The 25,224-nt window shown below is 50.1% G+C and overlaps 2 long non-coding RNA genes across 3 annotated transcripts; one reads left to right on the top strand and one right to left on the bottom strand.

The window, feature by feature from the left end:
* Nucleotides 1-7,480: 7,480 nt before the first annotated feature.
* On the top strand, nt 7,481-14,561 carry LOC101722693 (uncharacterized). 2 transcript variants are annotated; one of them, XR_204752.3, is made up of 4 exons: nt 7,493-12,203; nt 12,910-13,039; nt 13,396-13,566; nt 13,681-14,561. It is a non-coding gene; the product is annotated as an uncharacterized LOC101722693 (long non-coding RNA). The 2 variants fall into 2 exon arrangements; XR_002395374.2 differs by having other exon boundaries at nt 7,481-12,203; nt 13,396-14,561.
* Nucleotides 14,562-19,758: 5,197 nt separating this feature from the next.
* Nucleotides 19,759-22,861, bottom strand: LOC147828247 (uncharacterized). The gene is made up of 3 exons (XR_015451094.1): nt 20,879-22,861; nt 20,559-20,729; nt 19,759-19,942 (listed from the first exon to the last, which is right to left on the bottom strand). It is a non-coding gene; the product is annotated as an uncharacterized LOC147828247 (long non-coding RNA).
* Nucleotides 22,862-25,224: the final 2,363 nt, after the last annotated feature.

The following is a 25,224-nucleotide window of genomic DNA, read 5'->3' as shown; positions in this document are numbered from 1 at the left end:
GACACAGTGGCTGCTGCTCTGTCAGTGTGGGCCGTCAGCGGACTTGGGGCAGCAGTGTGCTGCCTACCGTGGTGTCGCACTAGCCGCAGCCCTTGAGGCAAAGACAGGGTTTGAGTTTCCTAGGGAAGGGTACATTGCATCCCCCAGGACTGCAACAGCAACTCGGCTGATTTTCCATGAATCTCACTGCGACCGACCTGTCACCACGGGATCCGGGACCGACCCAACTTGACGGGGAGCTGCACCCCCAGCGAGGGTCTTGGCCAACTCCAGCAAGCAGGGAACAGCAGGGTGGGTTTGCTGTGCTCGGACACGATTTCAAGAAGCCTCATTAGTGAGACAGTGAACGGTGAAGTCCTGCTTCCTGCAGGAACTCTGACCATGATAGGGGTCAGACCACATTTACCTCGTGCAATGCTGCCAGTCCAGGGCAGAGCAGAGTCCTGCAGAACAGGAGACTGGAAGCGGCTCGCTCAAGACCTCCCTGAAGCTGCTCTGCCCATCAGGGTCCTTCGCCTCAGGTCACCGCTGCAGACACATGTGCTCAGGGACAGGGCCGTGTGTGACGGCTTCTGACCTAGTCCAGCAGGAGCTGCGGAGTTAGGTGCTGAGATTTGTTCTTCTTTTCCTCTAGGTTAAATCAGAACCTAGAACACCCTGTGTGTCCTGGGAGAGGACAGCTTCGGGGCCAGCCGGCCGGCTGCAGGTGGCTCCATCCTGCAGCGCTGCCTGCACTCGTGGCCGGGAGCCCCAGGGGCCTGCATGCTCTGGGGAAGCTCGCAGTCCTGTGGGCACCGCCCGCCCATCACGCTCGCGTGGCTGTGTCTGTCGAGCACCGAGCTTCTCCAGGTGCTGGGCCTGGAGCTGGGTGTTTGTCTCAGGCTCGTCACGGGGCGAGGGGCGGGGCCTGGTGCTCACCCGGCTCAGGGCTCTGCCAGTGGCCACACAGGACTGGCCGTGCCCTGAAGATCGGTGCCCTCGAAGGTCCCAGTGCCCCTCCCATGAGGGCTAAAAGTTGAAGCGGTGAAGACGCAGTGGCCCCAGGACACCGCTGGCCAAAGACAGATCCTGAGCTCCAAACAAAATGCCTTTTTTGTCTTCTTTTGCACTGCAGAATGGAGTTCAGACTGGGTTAGACAGGATCAGCAAGACAGAGGGCAGTGGAATACAGGGCAGTGTTTGAGGACACGGATGAGGCGGGGGGGGGAGGGGCAGGAGCCCTGGGGTCAGTGGCTGAGGGTCCCTGAGGGGGCAGAGGAGAGGACCAGTGCCACCATGGGTGGCATGGACATTCGGCCACAGCTCCCTTGGCCTCCACGGCTTCTGCCGGTACCGGGGCCCCCATGGACCAGAGCCAGGTGGGACCCAGTCAGCCCCCAGGGGAAGGAGCACGGGGCCAGGCGCCAGCTCCGAGGACACTTGGTGGACTGGGCTCTGGAATGCGTCCTCGGAGGGGGGACCCCACCTGGCCCAGAGCCAGTGCCACCTGCGGGAGGAGAAGGGAGCACTCCTGGCCGGCCATTTGCAAAGAGTGTCCGAGCAGAGCAGGGCACAGAGGGCACCCATGGCCCAGGAGCTCCCCCACGAGGCAGAGGGGCCACCTCAGCCCAGAGTCCCGCCTTCTGGTCCCCACTCCATGGCACGAGCAATCTGTGCCGTCTTAGGTAAAGGCGAACAACCCCCTGGCTGTCCAGACTCAGGGTGCCCGGCTCCCACAGGGCTAACTGGGGACTCGAGGTGACGGAACTGGGGCACCTCTCACTCCAGTGTGAGAACAAAATCAGGCAGTGCTGAAGGGAGCCACTGAACCAACACCCCGCGACCCCCAGTCCTCACGTGACTCACAAGAGGCTGTGGTTCAGACGCCACCCCTGGGGGGCAGACCTCAGGCAGGGTCTGGAGTGCTCCAGGCTGCTCCCTGGGTCACCGAGCAGGTGGACGTGGTCACTGTTTTTCGCCCACCACCCCGCTGCTGTCCCTGTGGTCAGGGCTGGTGACTCCTGGTGGAAGTGAAGGCAACTTTCTGGAACTAGAATTCTGGGCCCATCTGGTCTCAGAACCTGTTGGACAGGTAGGATTGGGTCACAGGAGCCTTCCAGGCAGGCAGGGTGGAGAGGGGAGCTCCAGCTCCCTAGGGCACCAGCCCTGGGCCCCACACTGCCTGCACTCAGGGCCTTGACTGGCAGGCTGTGCCCACCAGGACTCAGGAGGCCAGGGCACCTGACCTTCCCTGACTCCCGTGCTCAGCTTGGGGAACAGGAAAATCACTGCCAACCTGAGGAGAGCCCGCGCCCCATCTGACTGTGCTGACACGCTCAGCACCACCTCTGATGCCCGGCTCTGACAGGGCTGTGTCCCCAACCCGTCCCCACTCGGCACAGCTGCTGCTGGCGGCCACACGGCTCTGCTGAGGTTGGAAGTGCACAGCTGAGGGTGGGAGATGAGGGCAGAGAGAAGCGGGCTGCTGCACCCTCCTCGCGGATCCACCCTCATCCTGGGCTCTGTGAGCTGACCCCGCCTCTGTCCCTCCAGCCCTCCCTGGGCCCTGCTCCTGCCGTGGATGCGCCTTCCTCCTCTTCCTGTGTCCTACACCGGTGGGGCCACTTGCTCTCTCTGTGCCCAGCCCCTGTGCCCCTCCAGTTTCCACCGAGCCAAGCCATCTTCCCCGTGGCCCGACCTACCCAGCAGAGCCGCCGCTGGACATCGCGAAGGGCTCTCACGGCAGAGCCAGCGGGAGGCAGCCGCTTCCGCCACCTGGATTCTGAGAAGGCCCCGGGGTGCAGCGCCTGCCCAGGCCACTGCTCATCTTAATCAAACCACATTGCTCCTCTGCGTGCCGGCTGTGGCTTCTGTAGGATCTCCTCTGTGGCAGGGTTTTCCCTTCCCTCGGATAGCAGTGATATTTGCCGAGAGCATCTAATAGAGCCTGAAATTACCCCGGCTGGTTGTTTACTCTGCTCAAGTGGCATGGGGCTCCAAGCACTGTTTGTCTAGCACTGTCATTACTTTTATTAAGTGAGCCCTTGTGCTTCCAAAGTGAGCAGCAAGCTCTGTAAATATTTCATCAGCTTCTGTAATTAGCCCCTGGATCACACGGCCCAGATGGGAAGTGGGTCAGTGTGACAGTCCCCTGTCATCACCAGTGTGGAGAGAGCCACCAGGACGGAACGTGGACATCGGGCCGGGTGCAGAAGGAGCAGCAGCACTTCCTCCCGGGGAAGCCAGGGACTGCCGGGGACACTCCAGTGACCAGGTGGGCCAGTCATGACCGCGAGAGTAACTGTCCATCCGGTCCTTGGAAACAGAGCGGCGAGCCCCCCCGTTCGGGGCTGTGTCCAGGAAGAGATTTAAAAAGGAGGCCAAGGGGAGAGCGCGCAGAGGGTCTGGGACACACAGCCATGCAGGAACAACAGCTCCCTGCCCCGCACTCTGCCCTTCCACAGGGCCAAGCTGCCGCCGACGAGTGGGACCTGTAAATCTCGGTTTTCTTTGTGGTCAGGTATTCGCTGAGTTTTAAACATGCTTTCCAGGGTGGAGAGAGTCCTGAGAGCTGTTAGACCAGTGGATTGGTTGCGAAGCTCCTCCTTTCTGCACCACTTGCCCTTAGCTCTTTGGTTCACTGGGTGATGAAAGGCACATAATAAAGTCTGCTCTCAAATTCTCCAGGGGTCTGGAAGTCTCTGTGGCTTCCTTTGCATGCATGCTCTTCAGTGCATGAGCTTTCTCCAGAATCAGTTTTTTCCTTGCAGACCCTCCAGTCCCATGACGTGAACCTTTTAGAGACGAGCACCCAAACTGCAGTCCAGAACCCACTGACTTATGGCAAAGCACCACTGCCACAATTGAACCTGAATCCTGAGGTTTTAGTTCAGAAAAAACAACTCATACATTAACATCTCCATCTTGAAAAAACCAAAACAAATAACACGCGTGCCTCGGTTTGCCACCACTGGTCTAGTTCTTTTTCCCTTGAATTACGTCTCACAGCAGTGTCCTTTTACCTGGTGTTAGGGTATACACCCGCCTGGTATATCCGGATCAGTAGGACCAGTTTCAACTTCAAAATTGGCTCATCGCTTACTTATTTAGATGCAAATTTTATTGCTTATTTTTTTAACCTGGGACTTCTTATTGTTTTAAAGCAGGATTCAATCTGTTTATGATTATTGGGTTTAAGTGGTATATATATTTTTAGTCATTTTCATGTTTTCTGTTGAATATGCTTGTTGCTCTTGATTTACATTTTTCCTAGAATGAACTTGATCACTGTTGTTTGTTTTCTACCTAACCCTCCTCTCTCCCACCGCTCCCCAGGCCACAGGTGACACCCACGCCTCTCGTCTGCTGATGAGTGCTGCCCACCATTATGAGCATACTTAAATCTGTATTTTCAGTTCTTTCTTTTTTTTTTTTTGGTACCGGGGATCGAACTCAGGACCTTACGCTTGTGAGGCAGGCAGTGGAACCACTGAGCTAAATCCCTGGCCCATCCTGTGGCACTTAAACCTGTATTTTCCACTGATACATGCATGTAAATAATGGCCATTCCCTCCCCAAGACTTCCCCAGTACAGTCCCTGTCACCACTCACTGCAGGAGCTTTGGGACCACTGCTCACCAATTATTGCCTTTCCTTCTACTTCTAGTTTGGCTGAGGGAGCCAGTTATGAAATCTAAGCCATTCCCTTCCCTCTTCACGTACTTACCTTCTGTTTTAAAAACTCTCCACTTATACATTGCATTTCCCGATTATATTACCATCTTCCCTTTACCTCTTGTTTGAAAGCACTATTTTTAATTCGTGGTATTTCCATTTGCAGGCTCTGGCACGTGAAGGAGAGGGGCAGATGGCAGCCAGGGGCTCCGGGAGCTCATCCCCTGCTGGCGTGAAGTGAGACCCTAAGGGCAGCAGGGAGCTCACAGCCCAGCAGAGCAGCAAAGTGTGGCACGTTGCTGCTGGTTTTTAGTGTCCCCGAGGATGGCTTTTGGTCACAGAGAATATCCCTGAAAGGTCTATTTTGCCTCAGATTTAATATTTGGTTTACAAACATTACCATTTCTAAAACTGGATTCTTTCTTAAGCTTTTGACTTGTGCTTACTAATGAGAGAAGGGACGGCACCTCCATGTGGAATCGGGCAACTATGGGTTAACTGTGTTGTTGGACAACAATGATTAACGGTGTTATTAGGTGACTTCGGGTGAACTAGGGAACTGTGCTCTTTGTAGACCGCACCTGAGCAGCCAAGACAGCTTCTGTAATCTGTCATCAAAGGAGTGGCCCCAGTGGGCTCGGAAAGTCCTGCCAGACTCTGCTCTCCCCCCTCCGCTGCTCTGCTTTGCTATATTCCCAGGGAAGTTCCAATGGAATCAAGCTTCATAGATGTAAAAAGAGGTAGATAAGGAAGCACAAACTTCTATCCAGGCTCTCGAGACTGACAGGAGTCACTCGCTGAGCCACCGGCCTCATTAAAAGCCGCTTTTTGCTCCTATCTTCATGTTAAAGAGTCATCTGTCTGGGTCCTCACTGGGTCGTGCTTCACTAAGGTCATACTCTCATTTATTATTCTCCCACATCTTCGAAGGGGTCTTTGCATGGTGTGTGGTCTCATGTGTACATATAACTTATGAGACACCCCAATTTTCAAACCCAACTACAAGCATAATATACTGTTTTTCTTTTTCTTGTCATTTGAGGCAAGGTCTCTCAGGCTGGCCTTGAACTTGCAGAGATCCTCCTGCCTCAGCTCCCGAGCACAGAAATTACAGGCATCCACCATAATGCCTGGCTTCAGTTTTCTTTGAAATGTTCACTTTTCTGAATTAAATTCAAAAATGTAAATTCTCCTGAGCACAAATAATTTTTATATGTTTAAAATGCTGTATTTATGAATATGTTGATCTAAAGTTATCTCACTGTAATACTTCAGTGTATGAATACTTGTGTTCTAAAAATGGTTCTCAAGCAGAAGCATTAGGCAAAATTTTGCTTCCGTTCACCAACTCTGCATTGAGTGACAAACAGGAACACACCATCTTCCCCAGAATCGTGGGTGAATTAAGTTTGTGAACCAAAGTACTACTATATACCCTAATTCAACCTAGAATTACAAATCTAAAACAAATATTGAATACACATTTTAAATTTGAGTCCAAGATTTTCATTTATTTACCAAATTCTAGTATTACAAATATCTAAATTACCGAATATAAAAGGATTTGCTTTTAATACAACATATTATTCTCTCGAGCCTTTTTTGTTTTGTTTTGTTTTGTTTTGAGACAGGGTCTTACTATGTAGTTCTGGCTGGCCTTGAACTCACTATGTAGAGCTCAGTCTGGCTTCAAACTTGTGGCAATCCTCCTGCCTCAGCCTCCCAAGTGCTGGGGTTACAGGCATGCACCAACACCCCCAGCTATTGTGCCTGTTCTATTTCCCTGGTCCTAAATCTCCCTGCAGCTTCAGGAGTGGCCCGCCGATGAGCCATGTTCTGCTCCTGTGACCAGGGCTGCTTCCTGGCCGAGGCTTTGCCACAGCTGCCCTTTCCTGGGTCCAGAGGACCTTCCCTCTCCCCGCTGTCCTGCCGAGTCTCTCCTTGGCCAATCCAGCATCAAAGCAGCATGTGTGTAGTTTCAGAGGTGTTCCATGGGTTCCGCTTCATGAAGGCATTTTGTCCCAGGCCCAGAGCTCTTGGTGCCGGTTCTCACTCAGATCCGGACCCTGCGCTACGAACTTGAGCTGTCATCACAAGGTCGTGCCCAGGCTGTCAGTCCACTCTGTCCCCTGACCAGGTACCAGGGGAGGCTGACTACAGCCCATGGTCACTTGTGCTCCGTGTCGCTTCCGTGACTGAGTGGACAATGCCAACAGGACCTCGAGGTAGGAAGCGGCCCACCAGCACCACGGTGCACCTGCCCTGCCATCACTGTCCAGCCCGGGGCCTCTGCTGGGCTTCTGCAGGGCTCTCCCTGCAGCTTCTCTCCTGCTGAAGGGAGGGTTGCACAGGAAGCTCAGGGCTGCCTGTGTTCGGGTGCAAGCTCTCCCCAACCCCTGGTCAGTCCTTCCCTCCACCAGCCTGGCCTGGCACACCCTGTTCTCCAGGTCAGGCACATCCTCTCCTCGGGCCTCTCCCCGGGCTAGGCCTTGCCTGCCCATGTGGCCGCATGGACGTGGACACCTCTTCCGGCCAGTGGCTTCCAGCTGCACACTGCCTGCCCATCCTGGGCTCCTGAGTCTGGGGGTCTGCGGTGGTGAATGGGCTGCACCTCGCTCACCCACATTTAACTTCCAAACATCTACCAAACTCTTATTTATGCTGTTTCGTTCCAGTCCCATTGGCCTCCTGTGTTTTTTCGTTTCAAAAATTCATTTGGAATCATTTTGGTGGGTCACAAGAGAGAAATAAATGGTGGCCAGTGCTAGCTGGGTTTACCCACGTGTAGAGTTGATGCACAAGAAGAGTTCTTCCTTGAAGCTGTTCTGAATCCTCTCTCTGTTTTCCTTTATTTTCATCTGGTTTGATGAGGGGACACCTGGTTGACCTCATGTGAGTGAGGATACCTGGGTAGTGTACTTTCTGGTCTTGCCACATTTCAAAGTGGTTTTCTTTTGCCTTGACATAGTAATACTATCTTGAATATGTGCTCAGCTTCAATTTTGTGTTTACTTTATTTTGTTGCTGGCCTTTTTTTCTCAATAGGGTTCCTTGGAAGCTAGAAATATAATTCTGTTCCCAGTTCAGCGAGAAGTCTGGTCCTAATCTGAGCTCTTTTGTGACAAAGAGTGTAAGAGTCTCTTTGTCCCAAGAATGGATAAATGTAGGTATCTAGGGCTTGATTTGGTTTTGTTTCTATTGGTTTTGATGTTGTTTTATTCTGCTTTTTATTCAGCAAGTCTTTAAAATCTGAAGAATTAAGTTGGCTCAGGCTTCTTCCACGATTTCCCTAATTGCCACTCTTCTTTCATATTTATAGATCCTATCATTTGCATTTTAGATTTCCTGAATTTACTCTTTGGATATCTTGTATTTCCCATTCATCTTTTTATTTTCTTTGTCTTATCACCCAGTGTAGTGATATATTAGTTTTTCCACTTGATCTTAAAAACCAGCTAACGTATTCTCAGAAATGTTGGTGCATTCACTGCTCAGGCAGCCATGACAACAACACTGGCTGGTAGCTTAAGCAACATCTGTGTGTTTTCTGCCAGCTCTGGAGGCTGGAAGCCCAAGACCACTGTGCCTCCTGAGTTGGTTTCTCTCTTCCTGGGTGCAGACAGCTAGCTACCTTCTCATCGTGTCTTCTGGGGCCTCTTCTCCGTGCATAGAGAGACAGGGCAGTGCAGAGTGGGAGAGACAGGAAAGGAGAAAGAGAGAGAGAGACAACAAGGATAGAGAACTCTCAGACGTCTCTCAACTGAGGGCCCCACCCTGACAACCTAGTTGAACCTTACCACCTCCAAAAGCAGCTACCTTTGGTGACAGTGCTAGGTATCTCACGTGGCTCTTTGCTTGATTTAAAGCTCAGTAAATGCATGAAAATGAAATTAAATGAGATCTTAGAGGAAAGATAAGGAGGGTGAGTCAGGCCTAATGGTTTCTGGAAACTAGATCTTGTCTCTGCTGCTATAATCCTCTTTCTCACCTGACTCTTCCCAGGCATCACTCTGCCCAGAGCTGAGCATGAATAGAAGGACCTGATCCAAAGAGCTGCTAGATGTTGGCGCAGACCAAAAGCTTTTGCCCAGAACCATCCAAACGTGGCCAGCTGAGTCAGCAAGCAGGAGAGGGCTCTCATACACACAGTTGTAGAGAGAGGCACCAACAAAAGCAGAAAACAAAAACACCAGTGCTTCTTGGATCCTGAGACCTGGAACCCAGAGCTCAGGAAGCTGAGGGCCCGCCCCGTGCCCTCAGGCTGTCACAACCAGACTGCTGCCCCCAGCTGTCCACACCTCAGCTGGAGAGACAGAGACTACAGGAGCGGCAGGCAGGGAAGGGGCACCACGGTCAGTGCAGCACAGGCAGTGCGGCCCGCCAACAGGAAGAACTCAGGCATGAAGCAGGGACAGGAAGGATGGCCGCGGTCGGTGAGTGCTGTGTCCCCTAGCCCTGCCATCATGCTAGTCGCCTGCGAACTGTTCAGGTGCAGGACCCACCCAGAGTCTGTTGCAAGGGAGGCTTGTTGCAGTGGGTCTCTGGCTGCCCTCACCACGCCCGCTTTGGGTTTGGAGTTGTCCTCTGCCTCTCTACCAGATCTTGAGTGCCTCCCAAGGGCAGCCACCTCCTTGGCCTATGTGACACACAGCACAGGGCCTGGAGGGATTCTTTCCGTCAGTGGCTTTGCCACCTGTGGTGTCCCTGCAGGGTTTTAGAGCAGGCCTTGCTTCTCTCCAGGCCCACTGCCTGGGTGCTTGCATCCCACAGCCGTTCTGTGGGTCTATGAAGGCTAGGCCAGCTGGGCTCTTCCTGCACAGGTCTGAAGAGCAACAGGAAGCCACACAAGTCTTTGACAAATGATCCGCTGAAAAGATGACCCATTCCAACAAAGTCATGTGAACCGCTCTGTCCCAAGAATACTGCACTCATAGTCACAAGAAGAGTGTTAAGAAATGTTAAGAAATGCTTCTCTGTCCCTGGAAAATTCCCTAAGTGCACCTGGATGCCTTTATGAGGTAAATCAAAAATGCAGTGCCTGCTGCTACTGAGCACCATCCAACAGAGAGGCAGCTCCTAAAACACAACACTGTGTCCTCCTCCACCTTGTTCACCAGATCTGGCATCAGGAGACTTCTGGCTCCTCCCCAAAGTCAAAATGAGCAGGAAAGGGAAACTTTTTGAATTGAGAGAGGACATGGAGGCAGCCGGGACAGCGCAACTAAAGATGCTCAGAAAGAGGGCTCCAGAGCGGCTGCAGACAGTGACCAGGACGGCGGGATGAGCGCGCTCAAGTGACAGGGAGGATTCCAAGGAGGATTCATGGCCATGTGACTTTCACTGTTATAAGTCTTTGTTTTTTAAATTTAAGCATTCACCATTCTTTGAGCACACTGAAAATAATTTCTGTTGCCATGGTGAGGACAGTTTCTGCAAACCATTCAGGATTTGCTTCTTTTAGGGAAGGGCTATTTCACGAGATTCTGCAGAGTCCGAAGAGTTGGAGTGGCCTCACATTTCACCCACTTTCACTTTGATCCCAAAGCCACCGGTGAGGCGGTATTTCTGTCCCAACCTCACAAGTGGGAAAACTGAGACTTACAGGGGTAAACTGTCAGCACGGGTGAAGCCACATGCTTCTAACCCCAGCAGTCTGAGAGGCTGAGCAAGTTCAAGACCAGCCTGGGCAATTTGGTGACTAATCCAGACCTGATCTCAAAATAAAAAATAAATTTAACAATGAATTTTAAAAGGCTAGGATAAAACTCAGAGCAAAGGCCCTGGGTCCAATCCCAGTACCATCAAATACAAAGTTTAGGAAAGGGTAAGTGTCCTGCATGGAGTCACAGTACGGCTCCAGGAGAGAACTGGCTGGCCCTCTGCATCCTGGGCTCTTCCCGCCATCCCAGGCTGCTCTCAGCAGTGAAAGGGAGAGTGGAGGTCCAGGTGCCAGCTCAGCCTCCTTCCTTTCTCGAGGCACCTGTGCTGGAGAATGGACCGCCCTGGCCCGGCCCTCGCAGGAGAACCTGAGGCCACCGTGTGTGGCGTGGGTAGCTCCAGAGAACGTGTTTTGACCCATGGCTTCAGAAATTAACGTCTTCTAATCTGGGACTTAGCTTTTGACCTCTAACAAGGAGAGGAAATAAGCAAAGCCAGGCGCCGCCAGCCCTGTGCACAGCAATGGAAGCTCAGCCTAGCACGTTAGCAATTAGGGGCGCTTGTCCATAAAGCACTTAAAAATCCATCTAGACTGTCCAAGTCGGTCCAGGCTCTTTAATCTTGGATAAAGTAAACAAGACTGTTTTGCAGGGTGGTTCCCCCTCTATTTTAAAGTGAAGATATTAGGAGAGGAAGAAAATGAGACATTTAAGGCTGGACCTTCGGACCCCAGTAATGCGGAACAGCTGTGGACGCGGGCGCCTTCTGGTGGTATTTCCGGGCTGCCAGCGCTAGCTCACTCTCCCATGGCCTGAAAACAGCACGTTCCCTGGAGGGATCCCTTGCTTTCCATCTGTGGCCTGGAAACTCCTTAAGGGCAGGGCTCGACTATGACTCTGGACCGTGAATGTGGCTCAGGTCTGGTAGCAGCAGGTTGTGTCCTGCACACAGCGGCCCTGCTCAGCCTGGCCTGGGCAGCCCTCACCAGCCACCAGGCCCTCCTGGCCCCAGAGCCGCTCCTCCCCTCGAGGACTGTGGCTGGGCTCGTGTCTGCCTTTCTGTGTCACTGCCGTCCCTCTCGGCTGCAGGGATACCTCGTGAGGGCCCTTCCTGGCCACCTCAGTCCTTCCTGGCTTAGTGCTCTGCTCCGAGTCCCAGAAGGCGTGGGTTCCCACATGTTTCTGCTTATTTGTTTGATGTCTGTTTTCCCCAACACCCCCATGAAGGGACAGTGGTGTATTCACCTCTGTCCCCAGAGCCTGGCAAGGGCTTCCAGGGGTACTGGGTTGAGCTGAGAACTCAGGCATCCAGAGAACCAGGCTAAGCAAATCTCAGCTTGTTCTCCTATCCCTCAAGACCCTAAAGGACATGCACCCTCGAGCCAGTGCAGCCCGGCGGGAGTCTCCCCCTCCTGCAGTCTCGAGCCCCACCCTGAGTGTGTGAGACACTGAGGTGTGCCTTCAGGGATCATGGGGTTCCTGTCTGGGCACTGAGCACCTACCAGACAGCGAGGTCCTGGGAAGAGGATGTGGCCAGTGACTGGGCAGCTGGCAGGGCCTTGTCCACTTGGGGCAGGCGCTCAATGGACCCAGCCACACCCCACTCCTTTTTGTTCTTGCTCAACTGGAAACTGTTCTTCTCCGTGGGGAATTTCCTCAAGTACAGCCCCGTGTGCAGGACAGGTGTGGCCCTGCCAGGCAGCCCAGCCGCTGACCTTTGGACCCCTGGAGAACAAACACTTCCAAGCTGTTGAGGACAGAGGAACAGAGGTGCTCGATCTTGAGGCCCTGACACTTACTCCAGGTGGACAAACGCTGCCAAGGCACCGAATTCCATCCCTGACCCCGGAGATTAGTTTTCGATGTCTGGGAATGCAGTTTCTGGATGATGTGGTAAGTGTATGTTCGATGTTTAGAGACACAGCCAAATTATTTCCCAGAGTGACAGCAGCTTTTAGACGCCTACGAGCACGGTGTGAGGTTCGTTTTCTCCAGATCTTTGCTGGGCTTTGGTTTGTCACTACTTGGTATTTCAGCCACTTAAATATCTGTATAGCGATAAGCCCATGTTTGTGACATGCGTTTCCCTAATGAGTAGTGCTGAGAACATGCACATATTCCCCATCATGTGTACGTTCTCTAGGATGAAATGTCTTTCCCCCCTTTCTGATCAGATTTCTTTTTACTACTGGCAGCTGAGAGCTCTCCATCTATTCTAGATGGGAGTCCTTTTTTAATCATATGGTTTGCAAATATATCCTCATAGTCTCTATGCAGGCACTACATAGAGAAAACATTTTTAATTTTTGTTGTAGTCCATTTATTAATTTTTTCTTTCATGGATCATACTTTTGGTGTCATATCTAAGAACTCTTCATCAGGACCTGGGTTCTAAAAATATTTTTCCTACTTTATCATCTAAAAGTTTTCTAGTTTTACATTTCAAATCTAAAAATATGATTGATTTTGAGTTCACCTTTGCATTGTATATGAAGTTTAAGATAAGACTAATTTTTGTCCAAGGGTATGCAGTTGCTCTGGAGATGTTATTGGGAAGACTGTTTTTCCTCCACTGAGTTGCTTTTACCCCCTCATCCAGGGTTGGCTGCCTGTGCTTACTGAGGGGACCTCTGGACCCTCGGCTTTGCTCTGTTGATCTACATGCTCAACCCTTCACCAATGCCATGCAGTCTTTTGTACTACACCCAAGTCATGTCTCGTGGAATAGAGTGAGTCACCCCAGTTGCCTCTTCTTTTTAAAATTCTGGTTCCATTGCCTCTCCACAGAAACTTTAGAATAATCTTGTCATACCTAAGAAAAGCCGTGTTGGCATTTTAGCAGTTAAATTTATATATCAATTGGAGGAAATTTACATCTTTATTATACTGAGGCATTCAGTTTATGAGTATAATAAATCTCTTCATTTATTTAGATCTTAATTTTTTCACCAGTGTTTGGTATTTTCAGAAAACAAGTCCTTCACATATTTTGTTAGATTTATAACCAAGTACTTCAATATTTTTAAGCAATGTAAATAGTACTGCATTTAAAATTCTTATTTCCATGTAACCCTTGCTAATACAGTGTACAGAAGTATGGCTGATCTTTGCGTTAGATTCCTGTATCCGGTGACCCTGCTAAACTTGCCTATTGGTTCCAGAAGTTGCCTTGTAAACTCCTTGCTGCCCTCCCTCTCCGTTTGGAAGTGGTGCCTTCAGCCTCCACCTGAGGCTTCACTGTTCCAGCATCTCTCAGGTGCCAGTCTTCCCCACAGCGATGGGAAGGGTTGACCCAAGGGCGGTATCACATCAACTGTGTGCCTCAGTGCTCAGCACCAACTCGAGGTGATGCCCACGCTTGTGTTCCCAGGCCCACACCCGAGTATCGTCCTTCCAGCCAACTCTACAAGCAAGACCTGCAGTGGTCATGCTCTGTTGGAGACTGACTACAGCTTTGAATAAAACCAGCAGTCAAATCATTTCAAGATCTTGCTTAGAATTCAACAATAGCGTCTCACGACCACCATCTCCGAGCCACAGGTGTCTTGCCGAGCCATCCACCTAGGCCACCTCCCTGCCCCGCTGAGAAAATGAGACTCAGGACTCGCCTACCATGACCAGCTCACGTGAGCCCCCAGGGGACAGCTGCGCCTGGTGCCAGCAAGTGTTCCAAGAATGGAGAGGACCAAGAATGCTCAGCTCCGAGGCGTTCACGCGATTATGTGGGCTGCAGTAGACTGTCAGGATTGAAGTCTTCAGAGTCTCACAGGGAGACAGCAGCAGACACGTGACCCCCAACACCCTGAAGTCGAGTTCTGATTTGGACCTGCTATGTGCTCTCTGGGAGCCACACGGGCCCCTCACCTACACAGCAGTCACAGAAGAGGGGGCGACTCCCACCTGCCCTCACCAGCCAGATGTCAATGGATGGTACTTTTGCACATCAACATTATTATTAAGGTGTCACCAGCTTTAAATGTCACAGCAGGGCCATGCTGACGTACTTTGGCATGGAGGAAAACTTGAAAAGCTGGCAGATGGATACTTTGCTGAGGAAGGATTTTGTGAAATAAATGTAGTTGCTCTTAATTATGCAGCAACTGCAGTTTTTTTCAATTGCTAATAAATATCAGATTTGTGGGCTAAAAATGTATTCTGGGAGCTTGCTTGTTCCATCTGCTTTCCTCCACCTGGTACACTCGAAAGTCATCTAAAATAAGTGAATAAATAAATGAATGTAGTGGGAATTCCATTTCTTGTCTACAGAAGACTTTTCTTTTCTTTTGTGTTAGTCAGCTTTTCATTGTTGGGACAAAATATCCAGCATTCAGAAGTTAAGGGAGGAGAGGTTTATTTTGGTTCACAGTTTGTGAGGTTTCAGGTGAGTCGGCTGGCTCCAAGGCAGAAACATCCTGGTGAAGGAATGCAGTGGGACACGCTGCTCATTCCACAGCAGCTGGGAAGCACAGCAAGAGGGGGCAGGCAGAGAGGAGACCCACCCTTCCACACACCCGGGGTCTGCTGCCAACAAAGGGCTGGCCTCCTGTGGCCCATTCAGCTGGAGACTCCCATGGGTCCACCCCTCAATGATGTCAGTGTCCTCCTGATTCAGTCACCTCCCAGAAACCCCACCTCTGACACTTTTGGGGGACACTTTAGGAAAATATCAGCAAATGTCTGGCACATGTGATTATTTAAGTGGGGACTGTCTTATTTCCTTCTCTCCCATTTGTATGCCCTTCATTCCCTTTTCTTGTCTTATTGCACTGGCCGGAACTTCCAGAACTGTGGTGAGTATGGGAATCTTTGCTGTGTGACATCTTCCAGGAAAATCTTTCAGTCTTGCTCTGATACACACAATGTTAGCTGCAGTTCAGCAGTTCTTAAATTGAGGAAGTTCCCCACTAATCCTAGTTTTCTAAGTCATTATGACAATAGGCCCTGAATATTATCAAATGCCTTTTCTGCATCTATTGATATGATCCTATGATTATATTTCTTTGACCTTTCAATGAAGCAGCCTGTGATCTCTGGAATCAATCTCACTTGACCTGGTTTGGGACTGTACATATGTGTATGTACGTATGTATAGATAGGAGTGTATATAATACATGTTACTCACAATATATATATTGTGAGTAATATGTATTATATTTTCCCACCTATATTCATGAGGGTCTGCATTTTTATTTTGCCAGCACTGTCTTTGTCTGGTTTTGGTATGAAGGTAATACTGGCTCCATAAAATAAGTGGGAAAGTATTCACTTCTCTTCTACTTTCTGAAAGAGATTGTGGAGGAGAATTATTATTAATTCTTTAAACATTTGGGAGCATTCTCCAGAGAATCAGTCTGGGCATGGAGATTTCTTCCTTGGGAGTTTTTTTAAAAAATTATTTTATTGGTACATTTTAGGTGTATAATACGTTTACATTTATCATTGGGTGCTTGCACCTGTACATGATGTATCTTAGTTCTTATTTTTTTCCCCATTACTTGTGCGCCCTTCACCCCCTCCACCCTTCCCTATTTACATAGATTTTGTTTCCATTTTTTTTTCCTTTGGGGGTTTTTAATATAAATTCAATTTTGTAACTATTATAGGGGTATTCAAATAATCTATTTCATATTAGGTGAATTGTAATGATTTGAAGTTTTTTAAAGAAATCTGTTTTATCTAAGTTGTTAAACTTATCTGTGTAGATTTGTTCAGAGTGTTTCTTTGTTATTCTTTCTATTTCTACAGGGTCTGCAGCATGATATCACTTGTTGCATTCCTGGTGTTAAGAATTAGTGTCTTCCATCTTTCACCCTTTGTTTATCTTGTTAGAGGTTTATTGTTTTTATTGATCTTAACAAAGAAACAAATTTTTGTTTTATTGACTTTTCTCTATTGCTTTTCCACTTTTGATTTCTGCTCTCATTTCCTTCCTTCTGTTTGCTTAAAGTTTATTTTGCTCCTCTTTTTCATTTCCTAATGTGGGAATTTAGACTTTCCCAATATGAGCATCTAATGCCATTAATTTTCCTCTCAGCCTAACTTTAGCTGTAAGTTCTGATATGGTCTGTTTTTATTTTCACTCAGTTCAATGTATTTTTTACTTCCTTTGACCCTCCCTCATTGGCTTGAGGATTATTTATTTAGGGGTTTGTTGTTTAATTTTCAAGTGTTTGGAGTTTTCCAGTTATTTTTGCTACTGATTGGTAATATGTTTCCATTGAGATAACAGAACAAACTCTGTATTGTTTGATTTTTTAAAAGGTGTGTTGAGGTCTACTTTATGACCCACGATTTGTTCTATTTTGGTTTATGGCTCCTGGGCACTTGTGTATAATGGCCATCTTGCTGTCAGTGGACAGAATGTTTTATAAATGTCAATTAGTTGCTCTTGGTTGATGGTGATGTTGAGTTCTTCTCTATCCCTTCTGATTTTCTGTCTAATTATTCTATCTCTGTTGAAAGAGGGAGATTGAAGTCTCAGCGCTATTTGTGGATTTGTCTTACTCTTTTAGTTGTTTCAATTCTGTTTCACACATTTTATAGTTCAGTTTTTTGAGGCATATACATTTAAATTTGACTTGTTCTCAGTCCACAATTTTCTTTGTATGGAGATCATGAGTTCAAGCCCAGCTTGGGGTACACAGAGAGTCCAAGACTAACCTTGGAGTATTTAGCGAGAACTTGTCTCAGAGCACCAATAATAATTTTCTTTGCTCTGAAATCTACTCTTTCTGATGTTAATATAACTACTCTTGACTTTTTATTAATGTTTATGTGATATATTATTTCCATCATTCATTTTCAGCTGCCTATATTCTCAGAGTTAGAGTGAGTTTCTGGTAGATAGCATACATTGGGTCATTTTTTAGAAGTCTATTCTGCAATCTCCAACACTTGGTTGGTTCATTTACATTTAACATAACTGTTAATTTGTTAAGACTTAAATGAATTTTTTCATTTTTGTTTTCTGTTTATTTTCTCTGATTTTATTTCTTTTTTATTCTTGTCTTACTGTGGCTTACGCTCTTTTAGAATTCCATTTCAAATTATCTATAGCATTTTTGAATGTATGCCTTTAGTGCCTTTCTTAAACATAGCAGCTTCTTTTCCTTGTTCTCCTCTCCTTCTCAAACTTCAAGGATGCAACTATTGGATTCTTTGTCATAGTCCTCCATGTCCCTAAGGTGCTATTCATTTTTTAAGCTGATATACTGAGATGTTACTTCTATATTTATTGTTTGTTTGTTTGTTTCGAGGCAGGGTCTTGCTATGTAGTCTAGGCTGGCCTTGAACTCCCTATGTAGCCCAGGTTGGCCTCAAATTCACAGTGATCCTCCTGCCTCAGCCTCTCAAGTGCTGGGATTACAGGTGTGCACCACCACATCCAGTAGGTTGAGATATAATTTATATATCACACAATTCACCCATTTAAAGTATACAATTCAACCACCTTCGGTATAGCTACAAAATTGTGTGCCAACCTCTTCAGTTTTGGAATATTTGCATTCCCTCAAAAAGAAAGATGAAAGGAAAGAAGGAAGGAAAGAAAGGAAGGAAAGGAAAGCAACCCAGCCTGTGTGCCTTAGCCTTTGGCTCCCCATTCTCCACACTCAGCCTGGGCAACCTCTAGTCCATCTGATGGCTCACAGCCTTGCATTTCCAAAAGCACATAAATGGGGTCCTAAAATATGTGCTGCTTTGCGACTGTATCTGTGTGCATCTACGTGTGTGTATAGGCATGTGTATTTATTTGTGCATAATGTATATTACATTTCTATATAATATAAATAGACATATATGCAAGGTAATGTCATTCATTTAAAAAGAAGGAAATCTTGCCATTCGTGACACTATTTTGTCAAATGCTTTTTCTGCATCTACTGAGATGTCCTGTTTTCATCTTTCATTCTGTTAAGGTAGGGAATTCTGTGGGTTGACCTGCATGTGTTGAACCACCCTTTCCTTCCATGGATAAATCTCACTTGGTCGAGATGCATATTATTTTAGTGTATGGTTAGACGTGCCTTATAGTACTTTATTGGAGGTTATTGCCTCTGTGTTCATCCAGGATGTTGGTGTTGGTCCGTCTGTCTGTCTCTGTTTTCCCTCTCTCCCTGGTCACTTTGACTTAGTCACTTTCTCAGTGCTGGGACACAATCACAATACCTGACACCTGCAACTTTGAGGAGGATAGGTTTTTACTCCTCACAGTGTCAGAGGTCTCAGAGCGTGCACGGGTGACAGGATCCAAGGCAGGAAGGGCCTGTGGAGAGAAGCCGCTCCCGTCGTCATGGCAGTCAGGCAGCATGGAGAGAAGGGAGGAGCTGGGGAGGGAGACGCCTCCATCCAGGCCCTGTCTCCTGCCAGCAGGTCAGCTGACCCATTGATAAGGATGGTGCCCATGGTCCAGTCACCTTCCACACACGAGGCTTCGGGGCACCCCAGATCTAAACCATAGCAAGGGTGCCAGGGGTGATGTCTGTAATTTTGGCATCAGAGTGATGCTGGCTTGATAAAATGAATTTGGAAGTGTTTTCTCTTCTATTTTTTGGAAGAGTTGGAGAAGGTCTGGTACTAATTCTTTGAATTGTAGAATTTGCACATGGAACTATCTATTCCTGGGTTTTTCTTTCCTGGGATTTTTTTCATTGCTGATTCCATCTTCTGTTATTGGTCTAGTTGTGTCTTATACTTCTTCTTGATTCAGTTTTGGTAAGTCATGAGAGTTTAGGAGTTTTCTATTTCTCCTTGATTATCCAATTTGTTATAACTGCTCATCATATGATCCTTTTTATTTATGAGGCATATATTGTAATGTCTCCTTTTTTATTTTATTTCTAAGTTTCTTTTTTTTAGTTAGTCTTTTCCAAAAAAACCAACACTGAATGTTATTGATTTTTTCAACTTTCTATTTTCTACTTGATTTACTTCTACCCTAATATGCACCATTTCCTCCCTTCTCCTGACTTTAGACTTAGTTTGTTCTTCTTTTCCTGGTTTCTTGAAGTGGAAAGGGAGGCCATTTACTTGAGCTCTTGCTTCTTGTCAGCATAGGTACGTGTCCTCTCACCTTCCCTGCCTGTGTACTCTGCTGTGGGCCGTGATGTCATGGTGTTTCTCACCGACCTGACCCAGCTGGCCTGCTGACTGCATGTACTGAATATGGTAGGGATCCAGCCTGGTATCCTCACACAGAGTGTGTTCAGCGTGTTGTCTGCTCCTACAATAAAGAGAGAAAAAGTCTCGAGTATTTGGGTGGGAAGCACCACACCTTACCAATATATGAGACTCTTACTCTCTGGAGGATTTATTTTCTACAGTTAGAAGAATTTCGAAAGTTTCTCAAAAGATAAACAGAATCTTAAGAATGACCCAAATTTTGAAAGAACCAAAATACCTGTATCGGTTGGGGTTCACTAGAGGAACAGATTACAATATGTATACAGATATGATTTATTAGCAAGGCTCACTATGGCTGCCTGCAGTCAGAGGTGAAGAAGGCAGAATGGCTGCGTCCACTCCGGAGAGCTGGAGGATCCTATCACAGGTAAAAGGCTTGGAGCTCACTGCAGAATCCAGTGTAAGTCTATGTCACAAAGCTGAAGAAAGTCTGTCCTGGCAGCCTGGAGAAACTGGAGACGAATGTCCAAGGGCAAAGATTAAAAAGTGCCCCTGTGAAGAAGCAAGGCAGACTTCCTTCTTTCCCTGTTTATTCCATCCAGGCTGCAAGCCTACTGGCTGGGGCCACCCACATCTGGGGTGGGACCTGCCTCTCAGTTTGTGGGCTACCTGTCGATCATCTGCAGACACGCCCAGAGCTTTGATCATCTTTGAGGTGGTTTCCCACTTAGGTTAGGTGGACATCTCATAATTAACAGCCACAATATCTTTGTCCTTCCTGACACTACCTTAGCACACTGTCTTGAGAATAAAGACAGCACCACATTGTCTATTAACTTTCTAATTTTTAAAATATAAAATCCCACTGTTATTTTCCTGATTCAATATGCTTTTATGAATGTAAAATTATTTCCTAAGTTTTTAGGTTCACAGGTGGCCTCATTGTGCCAATCTTTCCTTAGCCATTTGTCCTCCTAGCACCAAGGGTTTTGTTCAAGTAACCATTCTGACTAGGGAAAGTAATACAAAGGAGCTTTCCCCGAGTTAACCTAGAACTCCTTCCCACTTGCTAAATGGACTTGCCCTGCCAATGCCCTCGGCCCAGGCCCCCCGAGCGCCCTGTGTTACCCTGTGAGCAGCCGACTTGACAAGAGCCATTTCCTGTGGGTCAGAGGGCTTTCAAAGCCATTTTTGGAACTTTTCTTTCCTCCTGATTAGGTATAAGTGTCATTTCCAAAAGGTAGGAGACATCGTTCTAAGGAGGCTGGTGGCAGACCTGCAACGCCTCTCACTTCCGATCTGTAAATATGAATAACACACCCACCTCGGTTAGGGTTCCCTCACCTCACAGTCAGAGCCCAGGACTCAGCGCTGGGGCGGAGGTGTTCCCGGAGACCCGAGGACACGGGGTGATGGAAGGGGAGCGAGCTGGGGAGGAGAGTCCGCACCTGAGCATCTCCAGGATCGCCGCAGGCTCCGTCCTGCTGGGGCCTCGGCAAGGGCACAGGCGCCCTCCTGAATGGTCTGTCCCGAGGACCCGGCCCGGCTGTGTTTGCCACCCACGCTGCCAGCTGTGGCCGCTGGATGCTTCTGGCATGGAGGCTCGGAGGCAGAGGCCCTCGGAGGCTTCCTTCGCTAGTGAGGAGGCCACTGTCGGCGGGTCCACAGGGGAGTCGGAGGTGGGCTGAGCGAGTGGGCGGCAGCGGTCAGAGAGGGGAGGCCGGTGCGCCGCTTCCGGTCTTCGCTGGCCGGGCCACCCGCATCCGTCTGCAGCCTGCTGAGGACCGGACCGCGCTCCTTCCACGCCCCGCCCCTGACATGGCGAATATTTGCAGGAAGGAGGGAGAAAGAGGCAAGGGGAGAGAGGAGGGCAGCGAGGAGGGCAGCGGGCGCTGGGAGAGAAAGTGACTTGTGGCACAGGTGCCAGGGACGCGTCGCCGGGCACGGACACCGGGGCATGCCTGCGCGGCCAGGCACCCGCCCAGGCACTGACTCTTGCCACTCTCTTGAGAGAGCGCGCGTGAGTGACTCGCGCCGCCACGTGGCTTGGCGAGGTCTCCTGAGTCAGGCCAGCAGGCGGCCAGGAGAAGAGACAGGAAATGGAGGCAGAGACCCTGCAGCAGCAGAGACAGCGCCAGTGTCCGGGAAGCTGACACCTGCTCAGCCAGGGCAGCGCCCTTTCTCCAGCCTGCAGCCGGCAGACATGAGGGTGCAGAGGGCAGGCTCCGGCGCTTCCTTCCCCAGGCCGGGCCGCCCGCTGAGGACGCAGATGACAGGGAGGCAGCCTGCTCTTCCTGTCCGTGTCTGGGTGAAGGGAAACAGCACAAGCCTCGAGCGCCCACAAGCACAGCCCCTGCCCTGCCCCGCATCCTCCCCGCCTGCACCCACCCTGATGGCGCCCTGATGTCACACAGCTCCTGCACAGGATGTCACTGCGCATGTCTGCACCGGGAAAGCGCTGCTTCCCCTCGGAAGCCCCAAGGCTTGGTGAAGCGAGATGCTGGGCCAGAGGAAGCTGCGGGCCCTCGAGGCTGTCTGCCACGGTCGGATCCAGCCCTCGGGACAGGGGCCATGAAAAGGGACCGGGAAACGCAGAATTCCATCCGAGACTCTAATGACACAGACGGCTGAGTGTCGGCATAGGCATAGGGAACAGCAGGTGACGCTTTAGGCTGTCCTGGGGCACGGCGCACTCTCTCCATGTTCCCACGACCTGCAACGATCCTAGACCACCAGCAGCTAGGGATGCAGACAGCGAGGCCCAGACAGGCCTGGGCCAGGCCCACATCGCCCAGCCTCCGCCTCTGACTCACAGTGACTGTGGCAGGCGTGTGCAGCGTGGAGAAACAGCAGTGGGGCCCCACGCAGAGCTGGCTCCGATAACCCGGTTTAGCCGGAGGAAAGAGGACAGCAGATGAGGGCCGTCTAGACGGAGCACCTGTGTGAAGTCGCTGCCCCGCCGTGCTCGCTGAGGCTCAGAGGTCTCGCTGCCCTGGGCAAGCAGCCCAGACTCACCCAAGCCACCTCTGTCCTGCTGATGTGCTTGGAAATGTCACCGCCCTCCATGCGGCACTGGGCTCCCTCAGCGAGTCACTGTCATCCACCGAGTGGACTGGGCTTTGTCCCTGCATCTCTCCATCCTCTGCTCCCTGGCTCTGCCCAGCACCGCGTCCTGTTAGATCCCAAACCCAGCCCTCTTTCCTCTCCGAGGCCCCACACCTCCTACCCACCCTGGACAGCGACTCAACTGCTGCGGCTTCTGCTTCTGCCCCTGCAGGGCTGGGTCGGAGCACAGCACTCCCTCTGGGCCCACCCTGCCATGTGGGGCCCCGCACCACCCTCCCGGGCACCTGGCCCAGCTTGGCCTCTGGGGAAGGAAGGTGCCCGTCCCTCCCCTGGGCACCCAGATGTTCACATTCTCCTCTGGTCACAAGATTCTCCTTGGAATTGCTTCTCTGGTGCGCAGCCCTGGCATCGTCCTGAGCGCAGGGCCTGGTGGACACATGGTCAGTTGCAGAATCAGTGCGTAAGTTTTTTTAAATTAATTAATTTATTTGTGTGTTTAGCAGTACTGGGAACCGATCCCAGGGCCTTTGCACTGAACTACACCCCCAGCCCTTTCTTTTTTTCTTTAGAGACAGGGTCTTACCAAGTTGCCAACTTGCCAGGTTACCTGGGCTGGGCTCAAACTTGTGATCTTCCTGCCTCAGTCTCCCAGAATGCTGGGATCACAGGCATGCCCCACTACACCCGGCTAATGAATGCATTTTTGAAAAGAGCAAATGAAATCAGAACGTGTTCTGAAGGCCCTCTGGCTGCCCACCCCAGCCCTGCCCCTCTGTCCAGCACGGAGCAGCCAGGGCTGGTGCTGCAGGGGTGGAAACAGACCCTTTGGGGGCCTGAGCCACTGCTTCCCTCCCTTCCTTCCCGCTCCTCCTTCCCTCTGCAGGCAACCCGTGTGCCACAACCCTAAGCAGAGAGTAAGAATGGCTTCGCTAAGCAGCTTCTGCAATCCATCTTGTGCCTAGACTTTCCATATGGTCCTGGGCAGAGCCTGTGGGCATGGCTGCCATCTGCTCCTTCCTTCTTACAGAAAGAACCTCATGCCAGGACAGCAAGAGGCTCCCTTAGTCAGATGTCAGTGACCCACAGGGCCAGAGCACCTGTTTGATGCCATGGGGCTCAGGCTGCAAGCACCAGGCCACACTGTCACCCTGCTGAGCACTACCCTGTGTCCCTTAGGATCACCCTGGATGGGGCCTCACGAATGAGCCACATACTCTGCCCTGCGTTCACTTACCTCCCCATTCCACCTTCGTGACCACCCTGTGGGAAGCTTCCTGCTATTCTCCTTGTGCAGCAGGGCCAGGACCCTAGCTGCTGTGTGCCACACAGTCCTCCCAGAAAGCGGGTCCGAAGCCCACCCTCCCTGTAGGCCTCAGCCCTCCATTCCTGCATGCTCTGCAGCTGCGCCCAGAGACAGGAGAGGGACACTGGGACTGTGCATGCTCACAAGGGCCAGGCTGCTGTGGCCCAGCCAGCTGGAGCAGCCCTGTGGCAGCCCTCTGGGAGCCGCCCGGGCTGGGGACAGAGATGTCACTCAAGCCTCAGCTTTGCCTTTGCAGAGTAGGGCCCATGCCATCCCCCCGACTCCTGAGCCCCCAGCACTGTTGGGAAAAGGGTCCCCGTGTCACATATCACACAGACTGGGGACTAAGCAAGACCACAGACAGGGGCTCCCGCTGGAACCTGTGAGCGGGCTTGGCGCGTTTAACTTCCTGCGCCGGTTCCCAGGCCCGGGAGGAGACGCTATAATTAGGGTCTTCTGCTGTGGAGGCCTAGGAGCACAGAGCCTCGCGCCTGTCCCTTTTCCTCTGATTGTCCCTGGCTTCCTTTCCCGCCCACGGTTTCAGCTGAGTGCTCCTCTGCAGGAAATGTGTTAAATGAGGCGATGTTTGTGTCAGCCCCGCTCCCACTCCGGGGCTCTCCCGGCCTCTTCCCTCCTCTGTTCCAGGAATGTCCGAAATGTGGCTCACAGTCTCACAGGCTGAGTTAGCGGAGAGAATTTTCATTAGCAGGAAATAACAGGAGCATGACGTGGCCACAGACTCCAGAGACCAGGCCTGGGCCCACATTCCAGCCTAGCCCTGGCTGTCTCCAATGCCAGTGTCCTCCTGCACAAAACATAGAGGAGTCTAGGTAGAATGATGCCAGAGAGTGTTGTGAAACACCGAAGACAGTGCTAGGGACACACTGCCGGGTGGAGCCTGGCAGATGAGAGGTTTTTAGCGTATCTGATGTAGCACTTAGAATCTGAAGCAGGGAGCGACAAACTGCAGCTGGCCACAGGCCAAATCTAGCCTACTGCCTGCTTTATAAATAAAGTTTTACTGATACACAGCCACATACATTTGTTGAAGTATTCTCTGTGGCTACTTTCTTACTATGACAGCAGAATATATGATCAAAGCATATTGTGAATGATCAGTGTTTAAAATTTTACTATGGTACAAGACACATTGCCATGCATCCTCTTCAAATCCCTCCCCAGCTTTGCTTCAAGCACTTATTCTGTTGTTCTTGCCACTTTCTGACACAGTTCTGGAAGTCCTCTTTCCTGAGTGTCTTATACAAGTTGTGATTAAAAAAACACACAGTGAATGTTGCTGCCCAGCGCCATCCAGTACAAAGGCAGCTCATAAAAACACGACACTGTGTCCTCACCCACCTTACTCACTGGATCTGGCACTGGGTGACTTCTGGCTCTGCCCCAAGGTCAAACTGACCACGAAAG

Source organism: Heterocephalus glaber, unplaced genomic scaffold, assembly GCF_053883595.1.
Source record: "Heterocephalus glaber isolate CG9 unplaced genomic scaffold, H.glaber_assembly_v1.0 deba00001175, whole genome shotgun sequence".
NCBI lineage: Eukaryota > Metazoa > Chordata > Mammalia > Rodentia > Bathyergidae > Heterocephalus > Heterocephalus glaber.
This window is presented reverse-complemented; position numbering and strand designations above follow the sequence as displayed.